The sequence below is a fragment of the Polypterus senegalus genome, chromosome 12, assembly GCF_016835505.1.
Source record: "Polypterus senegalus isolate Bchr_013 chromosome 12, ASM1683550v1, whole genome shotgun sequence".
Lineage (NCBI taxonomy): Eukaryota > Metazoa > Chordata > Cladistia > Polypteriformes > Polypteridae > Polypterus > Polypterus senegalus.
Genome location: NC_053165.1, coordinates 142020525 through 142039984, shown reverse-complemented (window position 1 = coordinate 142039984; position 19460 = coordinate 142020525). Strand labels below are relative to the sequence as shown.

Sequence of the window (19460 nt, the reverse complement as noted above, 5' to 3'; positions counted from 1 at the left end):
CCATGAAGCCCATACAAAGAATAGTAGTCCTATTCATCGAGTGACAAACTAACTTCTTTTCCCAGTACCCCATTCGCTAACAGAGCCCTCTCACATATCTTGTATCTTTTACAAACAAGTCTTCTAGAGGCTCTAAACTCACTCCGTCAACTCTGTCTGTGCACTCACACTTGAATGCTACTTTACACAGTTCCCCTTCTGATTGTGCATGGTGTCCATCTTGCTCCCTGTCAGCATGGCATGCCCTTCATCATGGAATTCAGACTCTTGGACTCTCTTTCTGCCATCTGACATCAGTATCTGCAGAATGATCCCAAGTTCAAAATATCTTTCCTGCCCTTGGCTGCATTGGGGCAGGATTAATACTATTCTCTATGAAGACTCACCACAATCATAGTGCAGCCCATTTCCATTTTGTACGCCTTTTTGTCGTTTCTCAGTCCTGCTAGTCTTACTTCAGACTCACTTCTCAATTGCAATCACCTTTTTTTTTTTAACTGACCCTTTTCTCTGTATTTGCTCAACCTTTAATAATTGGTAGTGTAGACGCTGCCCTATCCTACCCATGAAAGTACTAATAAGGGATGGTGACGTAAATCATTAACCTGCAAATGCTTAATTAAGTACCCCTTCCTCCCATTAGTGCACTGTGGCTGCTTGACTTTTCTATGCACCTACACTACCAATGCAGATCAACACTGTTTTTATGCAAAAACAAAATTAAACTTAAATATTCTGCCATGGACCCTAGGCACACTATACCACAACCCTTATTTAAAATGATGGTAGACTACTATTTCTTGAATGTGGAGTTTACTTAACTAATGGTTTAAAAGACAAGGTTAATTCAGCTTAAGAACCAATTATAGACAAGAAAAATGTAGCTAAAGACTGGTACTTTAAAAACATTATTCTGAAACTCTGAGAGAATGACAAATGATGCAAGGTATTTTCAGGACTATATGAAAAATCTCCTCCACATACTCCTTTAAATGCTGGTTCTAATCAGAGAATTAGAAGTCAGTGGAGATTAGGCCATTAATAGGCAGCAGGGCATTATACAGAATTTGAAAATGAATACTGTAATTACAGTTTTGTTCACCTTTCTGAAGACTGCTTAGGATCACATAGTGAGCCAACAGTCTTTATTTCTACAATAGGTACTTTAGCCACTGGGTCACATTTCCTTCACAGGTACAAAAAAGTGAATAATTGGTGTTTATTTTGTTTTTAGGCAAACTGAAGAGAGCTTCTTTTGGTGTAGAAGTACTCTGAAAGGTAAGCTACTCTAGTTTTAGCCCTTGATTTTCTTATATTGTTTGTTAACTATGTTCTTTATAAATCTTTCTGGTTTGAAACTCAGAAAATTCCTTTATTTAATTAATTTACTGTATTAGAAGATACTGGTCATTTTATTTTACATGGAAGGTGTGTGTTTGCTACTTGATATTTTGTACATTATTTGTCATGAAAGTTGAAACTAATTCCTGATAAAACCTTATAACAAAAACAAAGATAGGGTACAAAGAAAACCATCTTATAAAACTTAGTTTTTAGTTTAATTTCTGATTCATAGAATAAGTATAGAAACATCTGGGGGGGATAGAAATTGTTAGTTGTTGTAATGTAAAGTGTAAGGCCAGGTTTATACTTCACGTGACGCATATTTCAGTGGATGCTCCTGCTACGCAAGTGTTTTACTGTTTATACTTGCGCATGTACTTTACATAAATCTGGAAGAATCCACCAGGCGGCAGTGCGAGATATTATCATGGTGAGAACAGGTTCGGCTTCGCTGTGAATTGTGAATTGCATGGAACACCCACTAAATTCTGATGACACCTTACCTGTCTCTGAAAAGGGTGTTTAATGATTAAATCCGTCAATCCAGGGATGTGTCCATTCCAGCAAGCATTGGACACGAGGCAGAAACAATCCCTAGACGGGGCATCAGCTCATCGTAAGGTGAATACAAGCATGCACATATACTAGCGTCATTTTAGTGTCATCAAATCTGCATATCCATGGAAGGAAACCGGAGCACACTATGGAGATCCAGCAGGAAAACATGCAAACTCCAGGCAGGGAATACCAGCGATGTGACTCCCTGCGAGAAAGCAGAGCTACCGCTTTGCCACCGTGTCACCCCCATGTGTGTAATTATTAACAGTATTCATTATTTAAAAGAAATTAATGATTTATCTGTAAAATGTAACATGCATACTTTAATGCATTTCATCATGAAAGTGATATCAAGTATAAATCTAAGGATTCTAAATGTGCAGGAAGTTGGAATATCATAAATTTAATGTGTTCTGTGTGGTGATCTACTGCTGTTTGCCACTGCTGTCAGATCAGGAGGAAGCCCCAGAAAAAATGGTATGTGAGACTTTGAGACTTTTAAAATGTATCATGTCATTACGATTGGGAATATATGACGCTTGAATATACTGAAAAAGCATTTTGCTTCACCACATCGAACCATTCATCAAACATCGAAGTGCGTACATCAAACCTACTAGGATCAGCATAGAGGCTTTCCGTCACATGTAGATAGTAAACAGGGACTCTGATGTCACGTTCCGACTTTTATCACACTGTGCCCCTCGACTTTTTGCTGGTACTGCAACTCACGCACGTGTCACGTTAATTTCTGAGGACCTGCTTAGAGAATGGGTCAAATGAATACTGGGATTGCATGGCAGCCATGATGTGTGTTCTTAGCATGAAGTATAAACAAGCCCTAACTAACACTTCTGCCAGGTATGTTACCTATTTTTTATTTATAACATTGATGGAACAATGAACTCTCGAGACCCCCCACTATATTAATTTGCTGAAGTTGTTTATGGAGAATACTTTTTTGGGTTGGGGAGGTAGTCCATTGTGTTGGATAGATTCCCTGGGTGATATTGGCTGCAAACAATGGTTCCCCCTGGGGGTTGGATGTTGGGGGTAGTTTGGGGCATTCAGTTCCAGCTTTAGCACTGATTTATAACTTTATTGCCAGGGTTTAAAGTGATTTTCAGAGTTGTGTGTTAGGAATCAAAGTTTGGATATTTTTTCTTCAAATCCAGGAATTATCAGAACAAAGTAATGATAGTAAAGATAGTAAGTTAAAGTCTGTGTGTTGTTATTTGAACTTGGCAAGTGTTAACCTCCTCCACAACCAAAGTGAACTCATTATGCTTAGCAGTATAGGGAAGAAGATAATTAATTGTTTCTTATACTTATTTTTATGGGACCAAGTTTTTATAAATGTATAACTCTATAGCTTAATAGACACGTAGCTGAAAAGATTGTCTTAACTACTGCTGCTTTCATTTTAAACGTGTGACCCAAAGAAAGTGAGTGTGAGTTGCTTCTGATGGTGCTAGTCTCAAATTTCTTCAGTGGTTATCTCACTTGAGATATTTGCATTTAGTGAAAAAGCAAGAATTTATTTATAGACACAACTGGCTAAAAATGATTAGTCTTACTTTCAATGATGCCATGTCAGACATCAATTTTTATATATCCATTGATATTCAATTGCCAATACTCTTATATTATAAAGAGCAGGTTATTATCTTAATGGCAAAGAATGTGAGATGATTTAAATCAATTGTGCAGTTCTTTTGAATATGTTAATATGATATTCTGTTTTTATTTCCAAGATAGATCATCTTTTCACTGCCCACTGTGTACTTGAGCTCAAAGTTAAAACTACATTTTAACTTCAAATTACATGTTTAATAGCAATGAATTCAATTTGTTACTATTACACATATACATTTTTCTTGCAGGCTTTTATCACTGTATGATATTGTTGTTGTGCCTTTGTTCTGTGCAATCATTTGTAATGCAACCACAAAAAACATAATATTGAAAAATAAAAATTATTTGTTATAATTTTTAAAAATAAATAAAAATAAAAATTATTTGTTACAATTATTTGTTATAATTTATTTGATCAATTTTCTTGTTGATACATATTGAAATATGTTGCTACTCATGAGGAACATTTTTCCCACTTTTTCAAACAGCGTAGTTTGTGTTCCAGACATCGAAAATGGAATTAAATAAATAAAAACTACAACCAGGGCTTCACAGTGATCCACTGCAATTGCATGTATTTGACACGATTCCCAATAATGAATCAAAAACAAAAAATTAAAAAAATGAAAACCGGTTTCATCTAGAATTATACCAAAAAGTGAGGTGTCACTATTAATGGCTTATAATTTTTATTTTTGCAGTCAGGGCAGCTTGATGATGTTATAGGTAGTGTTGAAACTCAGTTCTATGCTCATGTTATAATAGCTATCTTAAGGATCTCTGGTATCAACTTGCAGTTTATAGACATGCTGATTTATTATCAAATCTAAACTGGTACAATGTGAGTATGTGTTTATGAAACCATCACTTCTGGCTTAGCTTTTTCCTTGCTCCATATTCGGCCAAAATACTGAAAGCTTAGATCCAAGGTCGAAATTTGTGTACCTTAAACCTCTGTATTATTCTCTGATTAATGAAGATACACATAATTTGTAATGTGTGCAGTATATAGACAAATGAGATTGATTTATTTAATGCATTTTACATTGACAATTCGCTGAGGTCACAGAGGTGGTCAAAAAACTCCTTGGTGGAAGGGCCCTGGGGGTGGATGAGATATGCCCGGAGTTCCTCAAGGCTCTAGATGTTGTAGGACTGTCTTGATTGACACGTCTCTGCAACATCACATGGACATCGGGGACAGTGCCTCTGGATCGGCAGACCGGGGTGGTGGTCCCCCTCTTTAAAAATGGGCACCGGAGGGTGTGTTCCAACTACAGAGGGATCACACTCCTCAGCCTCCCTGGAAAAGTCTATTCAGGGGCTTTGGAGAGGAGGGTCTGTCAGATAGTCAAACCTCGGATTCAGGAGGAACAGTGTGGTTTTCATATGGCTGCGGAACAGTGGACCCGCTCTACACCCTTAGCAGAATCCTGGAGGGTGCATGGGAATTTGCCCAACCAGTCTACATGTGGTTTGTGGACTTGGAAAAGGCGTTCGACTGTGTCCCTCGGGGAATCCTGTGGGGGTGCTCCGGGAGTATGTGGTACTGGACCCCCTGATAAGAGCTGTTCGGTCCCTGTACATCCGGTGTCAGAGCTTGGTCCACATTGCCGGCAGTAAGTCGAGCCTGTTTCCAGTGAGAGTTGGACTCCGCCAGGGCTGGCCTTTGTCTGGGCTTTCCCTTAAAGATAAGGTTAGAAACTCAGTCATCCGGGAGGGGCTCCTCCGCATCAAGAGGAGTCAGATGAGGTAGCTCAGGCGTTTGATCAGGATGCCTCCTGGATGCCTCCCTGGTGAGGTGTTCCGGGCACATCCAACCAGGAGGAGGCCCTGGGGAAGACCCAGGACACGCTGGAGGGACTATGTCTCCCGGCTGGCCTGGGAACACCTTGGGATTCTCCTGGAAGAGCTAGAAGAAGTGGCCGGGGAGAGGGAAGTCTGGGCCTCTCTGCTCAAGCTGCTGCCCCTGCGACCCGACCTCGGATAAGCAGAAGAAGACGGATGGATGGATGGACATTAACAATTCATATTCCCCCACTCCATTGCCCTAAAAGTAAAAACCAACATTATACAATAAAGTCTAGGGGGTGATGGTCAGAATTTAATTTAGAATGAAAGTAGATAAGTAGACATAAAATACTGGTATAGTTTATTATTTAACTGTGTTAAATCCCATTTGGTATTTTATAGCTTCAGTTAGATGATCTCCTTTCTAGGTCATTTCAAAACTGAATATACAAAAGAATGTTGACATAAAGGTTTATGGATTTTTTTACAACAACAACAACAACAACATTTATTTCTATAGCACATTTTCGCACAAAGGATGTAGCTCAAATTGCTTTACAAGATGTCAAAGAAATAGATACATGTAAAGGAAAACAGTTTTAAAATAGATCATAAATAAAATGTATAAATAGTATATAAAATAAAATAAGATAATTATAAGATAGATATACTGTATAATTAAGACAAATATAGTCTTTAAATATTGAATTGTCTTTTTGAGAATTGGACAAATGACAGTCCAATGATAAGGTCAGTTGGCCAAGGTGGTCAGAAACAAAAAACTCCAGGTAAGATAGAGTAAAAGAAAACAAAATCTGTAGGGGTTCCAGACCAAAAGACCGCCCAGCCAACACTGGGCATTCTACCTAGCATAAATGATCTTAAGCACTTTTTATTGTTTTTTTTTTTCTTAGGCTTAGTCTTAAAGGAAGTGGTTCTCATGGTAGATTGGGGTATCCACTTTCACTCAGACATTAAAGTATCACAGCCAGCTGCACAGGACTTTGAACTTGTGGTGCTGGGGCAGAATGCTACCACAGAAGAACTGGAAGGGAAAACAGAGAAAGTAAAGATTAATAATGATTGCAGGTTCATTGAAAAGTATGGTAATTCTATGCACAGCTAGTTAATTAAAGGTGGAACTAAAATGTATGTATGAAAAAGCCAAATTAAAAAAGTGGGTTTTTAGGATTTTTTTTAAATTATCTGTATTGTTAGCCTGGCATATCTCTATTGGTAAAATATTCCAATATATTGGTGAACAACAGCAAAAGATTGCTTCACTACTTCTTTTATGCTTGGCTTTTGGAATTATATGCATACTGCTATGAGAAGATCTAAGGATACAACTTGGAATGTAGGGAGACAGGCACTCGTAAAACTATAAGAATGACCAAGATTATTAAAGGCTTTACATATCATTAGTAGTATTTTAGAGTCAATTCTAAAAGACATGGGTAACCAATGTAATGATTTTAAAGCTGGTGAGATATAATTATGGTTCTTGCTGGTACATTCTGAACTAACTGCAACAGATTGATGTCTTTCATAGGTAGACAAGTTAGGTTAGTAGTGCATAACAATAATCTAGCCGACTTGAAAACACAAATATGCATTAATTTTTTTCTTGCAGTGCTATAAAAGGTCTAACTTTTACAATGTACCTTAGGTCGAAAATGCAGCCTTAGCAATTTGGTTTAAGTTAGATTACACCTAAATTCTTTACTTCTTCCATAATGTTTAATGCTTAGGAAATATGATTAGGAATATTTAGGTATATTAATAGTAACAATGGATTCAAGAAGAAGTTGAATTGTATTAAGAAGAACAGTTGTGAAGTAATGTATTCAGAAAAAGAAGAAGCAAATACTGCTAATATTTTTCTAAAAGTTTCACCTGTGAAAATGTCAGTAACATTGTAGTGGCTCCAGGAATATTAAAGGATAAGTTTTTAAGCTTAAGTTATTTCTTCACAAATATGGGGTATATGCATTAGCCACATAAAATTGTGTAACAAAGTTAATTCAGTTTATAACTTAAAAAAATATCTTGCCTGCTTACTGAACTTACTGAATACATCAATTTTTCAAGCCAAGATAGTTGTCAAGTAATTGTCATTTTTGAATAAGAATCACTATTATTATGGGATTTACTCATTTTAAAAGAAACTCGCAAGCAAGACTTTTATTCTATATTATTTTTTGTGGCTTATGGACTTGACTTTTTATTTTTAAAAGAGACCTGGCAAGAATTTGGTAAGTTAGGCCTATTGATACATTTTTCTGCTGTTCATTGTAGCTTTGTTAGCACCCCAAGAGTTACTGGAAAGGTGGCAGTGTGGATATTGTTTTAAACAGTTGTTTTAAGTGTTGGGCACTTGCTACTGACATGTATTCTAGTTTTGAAGCAAACTTATTTAAAATGGAATTCAGCCACCCTGATGCATTGCCCTTGCATATAAACTTACTTATAAAGATTTTATAAGTGAATTTCTGATTTTTTTGTATTTGGTCTTGTCTATGTCTGACAAAATACTGATCTTAGGGGATTTCAACATTTATGTTTGTTTTACTTGAAAACCATTGGCTATCAAGTACATTCAGTTATTCAATTCTTTTAATCTTGTTTATTCTGTAAATAGTTCTGCTTATTTACATTGTTATATGCTTGATCTTATTTTTCATCTTATTTCTCTATTTTTGATGTTAATATTGAAGATTTCTGTGTTTCTGATCATATGAAAATTTGGCAATCTTATTTTAAAATGATAATTTCTCTCTAAAGTTTGTGAAAAGGTTGTTCATTTTTAGTTGCTGTCTTTCCTTGGCAATAGCAATATTTTGGAATCATTTCACTGTAGTTTCAGAGCTCTTCACAGCATAAAGTCTGCTCTTTTGAAGGTTACCAATGACTTGCTATTAGCTGTTGATTTTGGAGGTGATGTCAATTTTTATTTTACTAGGTTTAAGTGCTCAGGTATGCTCAGCTTTTGGTATGGTTGCCCATCCTATATGCAATGACGTTTTGAAACCTTAACCATTTGGGTTAAAGTGCTGGACTGGTGTGTCTCTTACGTTAAACATATAACCTTTTATATCAGTATAGTATTGGAAATCAGTTATCCTCATTTTCATTGTTTCATTTCATCAGGAGACTATTTTAGGACCTGTTCTCCATCCATCCATCCATTATCCAACCCACTATATCCTAACACAGGGTCACTGGGGTTTGCAGGAGCCAATCCCAGCCAACACAGGGCGCAAGGCAGGAACAAATCCTGGGCAGGGCGCCAGCCCACCACAGGGCACACACACACCAAACACACATACTAGGGACAATTTTGGATCGTCAATGAACCTAACCAGCCTGTCTTTGGACTGTGGGAGGAAACCGGAGCACCTGGAGGAAACCCACACAGACACGGGGAGAACATGCAAACTCCATGCAGGGAGGACCCAGGAAATGAACCCAGGTCTCCTTACTAAAAGTCAGCAGCGCTACCACTGCGCCCCTGTGCCACCCCAGGACCTGTTCTGTTTTCAATTTATATGCTTCCATTGGGGAAGATCACTAGGAAATGCAACATTTCTTTTCATTTTTATGCTAATGATATACAACTCTGTCCATGAAATCTACAAATACCTGCACTTTGAAGACCTTTATTGACTGTTTGGGAGAGATTAAAAACTAGTTGATAGTGTGGACTTGAACCCGGACACACACAGACGGACATCTTATGTTCACCCAACACACGTTTATTATACAATATTTACAAATATTTACTTCAGTGCACTTCCCAGTGCCTCCAGCACCGTTCCCCCAAATGTCCAGGCCTCACAGTCCTTGTGCCTTTCTCCTGGCCACCTCCCGTCCTCTCTCTAGCTCTGTCCTCTTCCACCCGACTTCCACCATTGACTGAAGGGAGGCGGTCCCTTAAATAGGAACCCGGATGGGCTCCAGCTGCTTCCCGGCACTCCTCTGTAGCCACGCCCCAGTGTGGCGGAAGTGCTGGCTGCGCACCCGGAAGCCGTCTGGGTGTCCCCTTTCGTCTCCCCCCCAGCACTTCCTGGTGTGGCGGAAGTGCTGGGCTCCAGGGATATTCAGGCACCGTTGCACCACCTGCCGGTGGCCACAGGTCCCTACAGGGCTGGGCTTCCAAGCCCTTTACCTGAGGCCCCCAACATAACCAGGGCAGACGCCCCCTCGCGGTCTGGAGGAGGCACAAGCCCTCCTCTGGTCCTCCTGGGCGTCCCGGCCATAGATAATTTCCTGCAATTAATTGACACATCCACGGTTGTCTTGTTTGCTCCCCCTAAAATATTGCAAGGCTCCCTGAAATCTAATCTTTAGTAATTTAATTACTCTTATTTTTATATTTTTCTTTTTTCTTTCTTCATCTTGTAAAACACTTTGAGCTACATAATTTTATGAAAACATGCTATATAAATAAATGTTGTTGTTTTTGTTGAAAACTCAGAGTGTTTGTCCATAAAAAATGAAATCACCAGTTACAGACCAGGAGGTGATTTTTTGAATGACCTCAGATTTGAAAAACAAGTCAACTCAATCATCAAGAGTAGCTTTTTTCTGCATAGAATGATTTCAAAGATTAAGCCATTTTTATTTCATTTTCACTTTCTCAGTATTTTTTTTATCATGCATGTTCACAACAAGCCATTGGAAGTGCCAGATGATGAATGTTAATTGGCCCTATAAGCTTAGTATTGATGTGCAAGTTGGCTTGGCTCTTTTAAAAATCTAAGACTTTTATGAAAAATACAATGCATTGTAATCATTTCAGTTCATATTTATAGTTATGTGTACAAAGTAAAATGAAACTCTTAGGTGCTGTCTTCACCACCACGCTGCTATTGGCGTGAGTCTTCCTCTGCGGGTTATGTAAACTAACACAGAACATAATAGGCGAAACATACTCACCGTTTAGATAGATAGATAGAGACAGATAGATACTTTATTAATCCCAAGGGGAAATTCACATACTCCAGCAGCAGCATACTGATAAAAAACAATAAAAAACAATATTGAATTAAAGAGTGATAAAATGCAGGTAAAAACAGACAATAACTTTTTATAATGTTAGCGTTTACCCCCCCGGGTGGAATTGAAGAGTCGCATAGTGTTGGGAGGAACGATCTGCTCAGTCTGTCAATGGAGCAGGACAGTGACAGCAGTCTGTCGCTGAAGCTGCTCCTCTGTCTGGAGATGATACTGTTCAGTGGATGCATTGGATTCTCCATAATTGATAGGAGCCTGCTCAGCGCCCGTCGCTCTGCCACGGATTTCAAACTGTCCAGCTCCATGCCTACAATAGAGCCTGCCTTCCTCACCAGTTTGTCCAGGCGTGAGGCGTCCTTTTCTTTATGCTGCCTCCCCAGCACACCACCTCATAGAAGAGGAATAAATAACCATAGGATTTGAGCACACAATTGTCTATTATTATAAGCCATAGCAGAACATAACCATTGAAAAAACAGAAATGCAGAGACTAAGTTTGGAATCTTTGGAAATATGGCAAATGCGTTGTCACAACTCCCCCATAATACCTGCTGCGATCAGACAGTTTAACAGGAAACATATTTTTAACTCAAGAAAGGAGTACTAAGAGTGTGCGATAAAATGTATTATTTCCAATTTACTATTGTTTTCACAAGCATGCCACAGAAACACATAAGACACATTTTTTTTAAATGAGAATCTTTGCTGCTTCAAAGTTTTAAGACTTTTGTTTTCATGTTGGTTCCTCTGTACCCTTCACTACCATTTAAAAAGGCAAAAGCAGACTAGGTATTTTTTAAAATGTATTTAAAAATGCTCCACTTTAGAACACAATGCCATGTGTCAAATTAACATATAAAATGATTGTATAGAAATAACATTAACAGGATGATTAAAAGATACCATAGATTTAGCAAAATCAATATAGTTGGATCCTGCACAGAACTTCTTATTGGATGGTTATGTAGACATTTAAGTTAAAAATGAATAATCTCAGATACAGAAAGTAAAAATATTAAAATAAATCATTAATACTAAAATTTGCAATGGAAGCTTGAGAATGTGTTGTAAGAGAAAGATTGTTTACAGATACGATTAATGGAATACTATATAGCAAGTAGTGTGAAATACAAATCAAGAGGAATTAAGTTGTTACATGAAAAAAATGTTTATATTTGTGAAAAGAGTATCCATCCATCCATCCATTATCCAACCCGCTATATCCTAACTACAGGGTCACGGGGCTGTGCTGGAGCCAATCCCAGCCAAAACAGGGCACAAGGCAGGAACAAACCCTGGGCAGGGTGCCAGCCCACCACAGGTGAAATGAGTAAGCAGGCTGAATACTACCTGGATGCCTATTAAGGGTCCATTTTTAAACAGATAACTTAATACACTTTACACTAAAAACAGCTGAGTGATTTACATTTCAAAAATAATATACTGTACATCAAAAATGTATATCAATCAAGGGATTATTGTACCCATTCATTTTTAACAAACTTATCCAATTATAGGATTGTGGAACACGTGAGCCTAGCCCACCAAGATTAAGTGCGATGAGGGAACAAACATTGGGTGTGTTGTTCTTACCCAATAAACAATGTCAGTGCAATAGTAAAAAAATTAAACACCAGACCTCTTGAAATATCAAGAGTCACAGTTCATAATTGTGTCACAGAATAAATTTAGAAAAGGATGCTTCAAAAAGTAATGTATATTCATACTTTACAAATGAGTTTACTCATTTGAAGTCTGGCTTATATGTGATTTTAAAGTTTTAATCAACTCCCTGCAGCGTGCTGATTGCCATACAAACACAATATAACAAATTTTATACACATTTTATCTCATGAAACACACTGTGCATTCTGCAAAGTATATTTTTTGTTGTTTTTGATTTTAGTATGGCACATATTAAACTAATCTTCTTTGACAACACCACTGTCACTGTTTTCCAGAAATGGCAGATTGGCCCATATACATTTCAGCTTGTCTATGAGATATGTGAATCAAAAGACCTAAAGGGTATAGGGTTTTATATCATTGTGTGCCGTCCAAATATATTGCATGAGAAAGCTGAAAAATGAGAGGATGTTTTTGTCTCGTTATCAGAGCATAGATCTAAAAGAAATGTCTTTACATCATTTATTTACTCATGGAAGCTGACCAAATCAGTTTATATTTGAAAAGGTACTGAAAAATGTATATATCTTAAGTTTAAAGACAGAGAATGACAGCATCTTTTTTCATTATGTTGTGTTATTTCATAGCAGCTTTTAATGTTTATGAGGTTTTATATGGGAGCAGGCGCACAAATGTGCATTAAATGAGTGTAGCAAAAGATGCATATGCAGTAATTATTAGGCTTCTAACTTGGAAACATATAAAATAATTATAGAAAGTGTCCAGTTTCAGCTCAGACCACGATTGTACACTCCAGGAGTGTTCCATGCAGTAATATGCTTGAGTGATATAAGGATATAAATAGTTACTGTGAAAGTGAATGAAATGATCAAGTCATGTAAGGAAGAGCTAGTGGTGCTTACATGGAGGCAGTGCTTAATAGACTGTGGAATGGAAATGTCCAGTGGTGTTTGTTTTTTTCATTGAGGCCATGTACAGAAAAGCTGTAAATGGTTTTGAGCTACAAAACTACCAGAGCTCAAGCAAGTTTGCAGTGATTATGCAAAGTTCCTTAGACTAGGTGCAAGTTTATGGAGCCCTTCTTACCTTAGAAGGGTAGCGTATTTGAATATTGTGCAGGATTAGAAGCCAAGGTGAGTATTGTACAGCAAGCAGTAAATACAGCCTTACTCTCATCTCATAAACCCAGCTCAGTATCTTGAATTGAATGTATTGAGCTGCCTTTGCTGGCCACAATCTGCTTTTTTGTCCTCCTGGGATGTTCTAATCCTCATTGTGCAGGTTGCAATTTCAGTTGCATTGATCACCCCATTGATTTGCACTCGTACTTCTTTGGAATCACAAGCCCAAGGAGGTCAAGGGTTACAGCAAGACATCAGTGCCTTCTTCTGAGTGTTTCCATGTACAATTATGCATAGGGCTTGTTTTTTACAGAGTCTGCACAGCTCCTGCTGTAATATGTTATATTATGGATGTCTATTCTGTAGAATCTAAACCATTTTCCAAATGAGAATAATAATAAAAATGGTTTGAAATATACAATATATTATCTAAATGATGTTATTTTTCATGTTAGGAGCATGAGGTGGATGCTTATAAATGAATAAATAAATGGGTTTAGGTTCTAAATGGACAGAGGTTTTGTGGATGTGGGTGTTTATGGTATAATGATGGAGGACCTTGTGTGATGGTGCTTCAGTAAAGGTTGACTGACATTGGCATGGGTTACTGGAGTTTCTATTAAGGTGGGAAGGCTTGATTAGGCATAATTTGGGCTTGTTTTAAGGTAGACAGATTTGTGCAGGACAGGCTGGCAATAATATCATCCATAGTGGTTTGCTTTTACACAGGATCAAGGGCAGTCAATGGAAGTAGCACTTTTCTAAAAAAAAATCACTTTTTCTGTAACAGTAAAGATCATCAAGTACTGCTTTTGTGTTTCAACGACAGATGTATGCATATTTATTTAAATCCAGATTGTAATAGGTTATAATAAATAATATAATTTATAAAAGAAAATTAGACACTAAAGTGATGGTGTATAGCTGCAGTAAATATTTTTCGCTTGTGTTACCTTTTGACAGTATCTACCATAGCATGCAGTCATCTAATTTTTGTTAAAATGACAGAGTAAAGAGTGCATTATGTTGTGCTAATCAGACTAATTGTTGTACCAACCCAGTTTATATTGAACATATTCTTTAAGCTACATAATTTTTTGTTATGTGAATGTTGATTAATTTTGCAAGCAAATCCATGACAAGTCTTTCTGCTAACTATAAGAAATGCTGCCATTCAGCTCAGCATAGTTCATCTGACCATTTAAGGTCTCTAAAGTACTGCTTTCAAGTAAACTTATTTGTAATATGTTTATCATTTACTGGATAAAACATTTTTTCCAACAAATGTGAAAGATTTTTCTTTAAGCAACATCCATTTGTGCCTACTACATTGATTAATTCCAGTACAGATATTGAACACCTGGCATTCTACTTACTCTGTTTATATTTTTAAATACTATACTATACTATACTATACTATACTATACTATACTATACCTGTCAAGCCACCATTAGTTTCCATTTGGTTTACCTAAAAACAGCCAGTTACTGTACTTCTTCTAAAACAGAGATTAAGGGGCATATGATTAAAGCATTTCACATTTATGAAGACAGTAAGTAAGATACTAGGAATGATAGGTATGATAGGAACTAGTAAGTTTTAATGACAATTTTCTTTAAATGTTTTATGTGCAGGATTGTCTGAACGTGTATGTTCCATAGTGTGTCACAAATGTAAAGATGTTGTCCCAGAAATGTCTGGCATTGATAGGCAGCAATTACTTTAATGGTCAAAGCAGATTGTTTTGCTGGAAATTACCCAAACATATGTTAGGTGCTATATTTTTAGTTCCTAGATTAAGAATGTAGTCACGTTTAAGTTTCACATTTGTTAAAACAAAGAGACTAAAAGGATTAGCAGATTGAGTTTGAGTCAGAAGGGCATTATCTGGTGAAACAGTGCTCATTTCTTTTTGAATAATAAGTTTGAATATCACAAACTGGTACATAAATGTTGTACTGTGATTGACTGTTATCTTGTACTCTGTTTGTATTTTTATTTTGTCTGATGATACAAGGGTAGCCTCCAGCTGGTGCAATCAGAATGTGGGTTTAGAAAATAAATGAATAGACTGAATAAAGTCTTCCTTGGAATGAGAATTTTGGGTATAGCAAACTGCATCTATTTTCTAACCAACTAATCCAGGTCAAGATTACTGGGAGTCGATGTCTAACTGGAAAAATTGGGTGCAAGACAGGAGTCAACCTTGGATTAAGACTAATTTAAAGTTGCAAATTAACCTGAAATAAATGTCTTTTAGATACCGTGTAGAGTTGGGACAATTTGTGAAATTATTTGAGAATACATACGAAATTGGATTTGGAACTGCACTCAGATCTAAGGAAACTTAATGGGAATGAATTACAATGACAAGAAACAGAAATGAGCTCCATTGAATTCCATGAAATCCTACTTTGAACAGAGGTAGTCTTGACTTAATAAACAATATAAATCAAACATTACAAATCAAATGAAAGACAGTTAAGCAAGTAAAATGCATTCAGTAATAATGTTGGTATTATGATTAGATGTTCTGCAGGATCTTTTCTCAAATCATTTTTATTGGTTTATAAATGAAAACATATTTCATTTTCAACAATTATTTTCCAAAAAATATATGTTGTTTGGCATTTGTTTAAAAGAACATTAGTTCAAATGACATGTACTTATGATAAATTTACTAATGTTTCATGACATTAGTTTTTTTTTTACAAAGGGACAAGTATGCCTGTGTTGAAAATATGAGATTGGCGATATAGTGTTTAGTAGTTTGACTTTATTTAAAATTATTAATATCCCTATTATGCATCCCAATACTTAGATATCCCCGCTTCATCTGCATCTGTGGAATTCATTTGTAATGTTACTTCCATTATATTTAAGTAGGAGAGATGTAAACTTATTGGTGAGAATTTGAAGATGTAATGATGATTCAGTGCAATTAAATACATTGAATTATATCAATAAAATAACATGAATTCATCAATAAAATTATGAATTTTTTAAGGTTTGAAGAATTGTGCTTTACAGTATAGCAGCAAGGCAGCATACATTCTGCCACTTTATGTGGCACGGTAGCTTACATTTATAAATGTCAACTATTTTTTTTTTAATTTATATCATTTATTCCTCATAAATCAAATATCACATGAAAGGTGTCATGATATTTGGTATTGGAATTATATATTACTACAGGCATTGTGCACAATTTCAATGAATTAAATTCTACTTCCTAAAATTCCAATTCCGGTTCCTTGAATTGCAAATAAGAAGTTCATTCATAAATTTAAAGTATATGTACTAGTAAGTTGAATAAATGTGCTTAAGCACTAAATATAAATAACAAACATGTTGTTAGAGGCATTGCTGTGAGAGGATGAGGCTTTAAATCTGTCACCTTAGTGAACTGCCTAGGGCAATTTTCAACCCCTGTGTAAGTTCTCAGGTAAGTGAAAAGTGGAATGGCCTACAGTATGTAAGTAGGTTCAGCTACAGATAAAGGAAACCCCAAGCAAGTAGCCCTAGACCAGGGGTCTCCAACTCCAGCCCTGGGGGGTACCAGTGGCTTCAGGTTTTCATTTTAACCCTTTTCTGAATGAGTGACCTGTTTTTTCTACTAATTAACTTCTTTTTCATTAATTTTATTTGACTTGCTCTTGAAGACTTGGACCCTTTAATTGTTTTTTTCCTTGATTAACAGCCAAACAATAATGAGATACAAAATAAACCAAAATATGACCAACAAACATGACCAACATTGTCAATAATACAATATCTGAAAATAAAGAAAGATTAAGGTCTCAGGAATGTTGATCTGCTCATGTCCACAAAACATTTTATCTGTGCTCTTAGAAAAGAGGAAATCAACAATTTCAGAAATATACAGTATGTTACTGCATAATGAAAGCAGCAACGAGCCATGGAATTAAAGAACAGGTTTAATTAACAGTAAGAATCAGAGCTTAATTCAGCAACTGGTTGGAGTGAAATTGGTTGGAGTTTCATGCCCTGACTTAGTTGGTCTTCTGTTGGCTCACTCACTTTACATTTCATTTCTGTTTGGGTGCCATTTAAAGAAAGAATGGAAGCAATTCAGAGGAACGATGAAGACACTCGGGGAACAAATCTTAAAAAACAAGTAAATTAAGCTTAATTCAGAAGAAGTTAATTAGCAGCAAAATGATTCACTAATTAAGAAAAGGGTTAGAATAAAACCTGCAGCCACTGGGGCCTTTCTGGACTGGAGTTGGTGACCCATGCCCTAGACCGAGAGGAATGTTTCCAGGGAGTGTACTGACGATCACTGGTGTGACCATAGTCATTAAAAAACGCGTATTTGTAATAACAATGCTGTGACAAATCGTGCTGCCATCAAAAATGAACTGCCCTGTGTTGCTTTGAACAGAATGGTGAGGGATTCCCAAAGACTAGGAGAAGGAAACTGACAGTGAACTATGGGATAATAAATGATAATCCAGGTTGGGAGTTGAGCTTTAGTCCACCATCCCTTCATTGTAAAAGTAACTTGTGTTATGGTACCAATGGGAGGCCAACACTCTGCATGGGATGTAACATCAAACAGGAAGTATGACAGTAAACCAAATAAAATTCAGAACCCTTTTTTGACTCAACATCTGACACTTTAAAAATTCTAGTAAAACAAGGATACTATAGGTAGCTCCCAAAGTTGTGTCCTTGTCTTTTGTGACTGGCAAAAGTGCATCTTGTATACTACATTCTAAACTATCTTGTGGTGACTGATAATGCCCATGTGCTGTGTGGCTCACTTGAAACCTCAAGCAAAAGACAGATGCCTCCTTTCTGACCTTCTGTACTTATTAGTATTCATCCAGCTTTTATTACACAGCAATAACTTTATTTATTTTACAGATATTTGCAGTGTGGGATACTTCTACTAGCACTTGATTTTACGGTATCTATACTGTTGAAGACTGCAGAAGGGTGAGTCCATTGCAATTTTGTTCTAGAGTGGAGCAAAATAACAAGCATCAGAGAGGACTTGGATGCTCACTTGGTTTGATCAAAATTATCTATACTAATAAAAGGCAAAGCCCTCACTCACTCACTCACTCACTCACTCACTCATCACTAATTCTCCAACTTCCCGTGTAGGTAGAAGGCTGAAATTTGGCAGGTTCATTCCTTACAGCTTCCTTACAAAAGTTGGGCAGGTTTTATATCGAAATTCTACGCGTAATGGTCATAACTGGAAGCTGTTTTTCTCCATTTACTGTAATGGAGATGATCTTGAACGCCGTGGGGGCGGAGTTTCGTGTGACATCATCACGCCTTCCACGTAATCACGCAGTACATAGAAAACCAGGAAGACATGCATTATATAATTGAGAAGGCAGCGAAACAATAAGAAGCGAGCGAAGTGACATATACAACCATATTCATGATTTCTGCTACTTCGGAAACAAAGCACGATGTAAACCTACACTTTAAATTAAGTTCATAGACAGGCTTCCGCTGGCGTTTGTAATTTAGTGCCTGCCCATATAAGGCCGTCCGTCAGCGGCAATCCAATAGCAAACTCCCACTAAATATTCACGGGTGAAGGACTGTGCTTATGGAGAGGAAGATGAGATGGTCAGGGTGGTGTTTGACACAAACTCAGCGAAACTGCGAGAGAAAGGACTAAGGTAACATTAAATACAGCCATGGACATAGCACGAGATGGCACCAGCACAGCTGGGAACCTTCGATGCATGTACACCGAGCGGCTCACGTGAACTGACGCAGTGCACAGATAAAAAGCAACAGTTCCAAAGAGCTGAACAAAACCGAATTACACAATTGAAAAGGCAGCAAAAATATGAAGCGTCTGATACAAGCATATTCATAAATCCAGCTACTGCGGAAACAAAGCACACGGTGGAAAAAGTCAATGTCCCGCTAAAGGAAGACAGTGTAAAAAACCCCGTGCATGCAGTGTGTCAGGTCTCAGATAAAGAAGAAGACGAGCTGTTTATTGATGCAGTAAGAAACGAATCGATGAATGAAACCTGTCATCTTTACAACGATTGACAAACACGGAATGTAACTTGAACACAACACATCCTACAAATACGAACCTGATTGAAAGAAATAATGATAATCAAATCCTTGATGACAGCAACACTCAGTAACACTCACAAAACAAATACTGTATATTGACAGTCATGTTACGTTATTTTTAAAATGTTCCCTTTTCTTTTCTAGCTTTTTTAACACACTACTTCTCGCTGCGATACGCGGGTATATATATATGTATATATATATCCCGATCTACATACTCGAATAATGGATACTTTATTCGCCATCAATGATTGTTTTGGTAAAGC

General features: G+C 37.0%; 1 protein-coding gene across 4 annotated transcripts in view; it reads left to right on the top strand.

Annotated features, from left to right (window-relative positions):
- Positions 1–19460, top strand: part of lingo1a (leucine rich repeat and Ig domain containing 1a) — a 141925-nt gene that overhangs the window by 43712 nt on the left and 78753 nt on the right. For 2 of the 4 annotated variants that reach the window (XM_039773651.1, XM_039773652.1), the window contains exons 2-3: positions 1235–1278; positions 18004–18075. The gene's annotated coding sequence lies outside the window, so the exon portion shown is untranslated. The remainder of the gene's footprint in view (positions 1–1234; positions 1279–18003; positions 18076–19460) is intronic. The other 2 variants (XM_039773653.1, XM_039773654.1) reach the window with 1 other exon arrangement.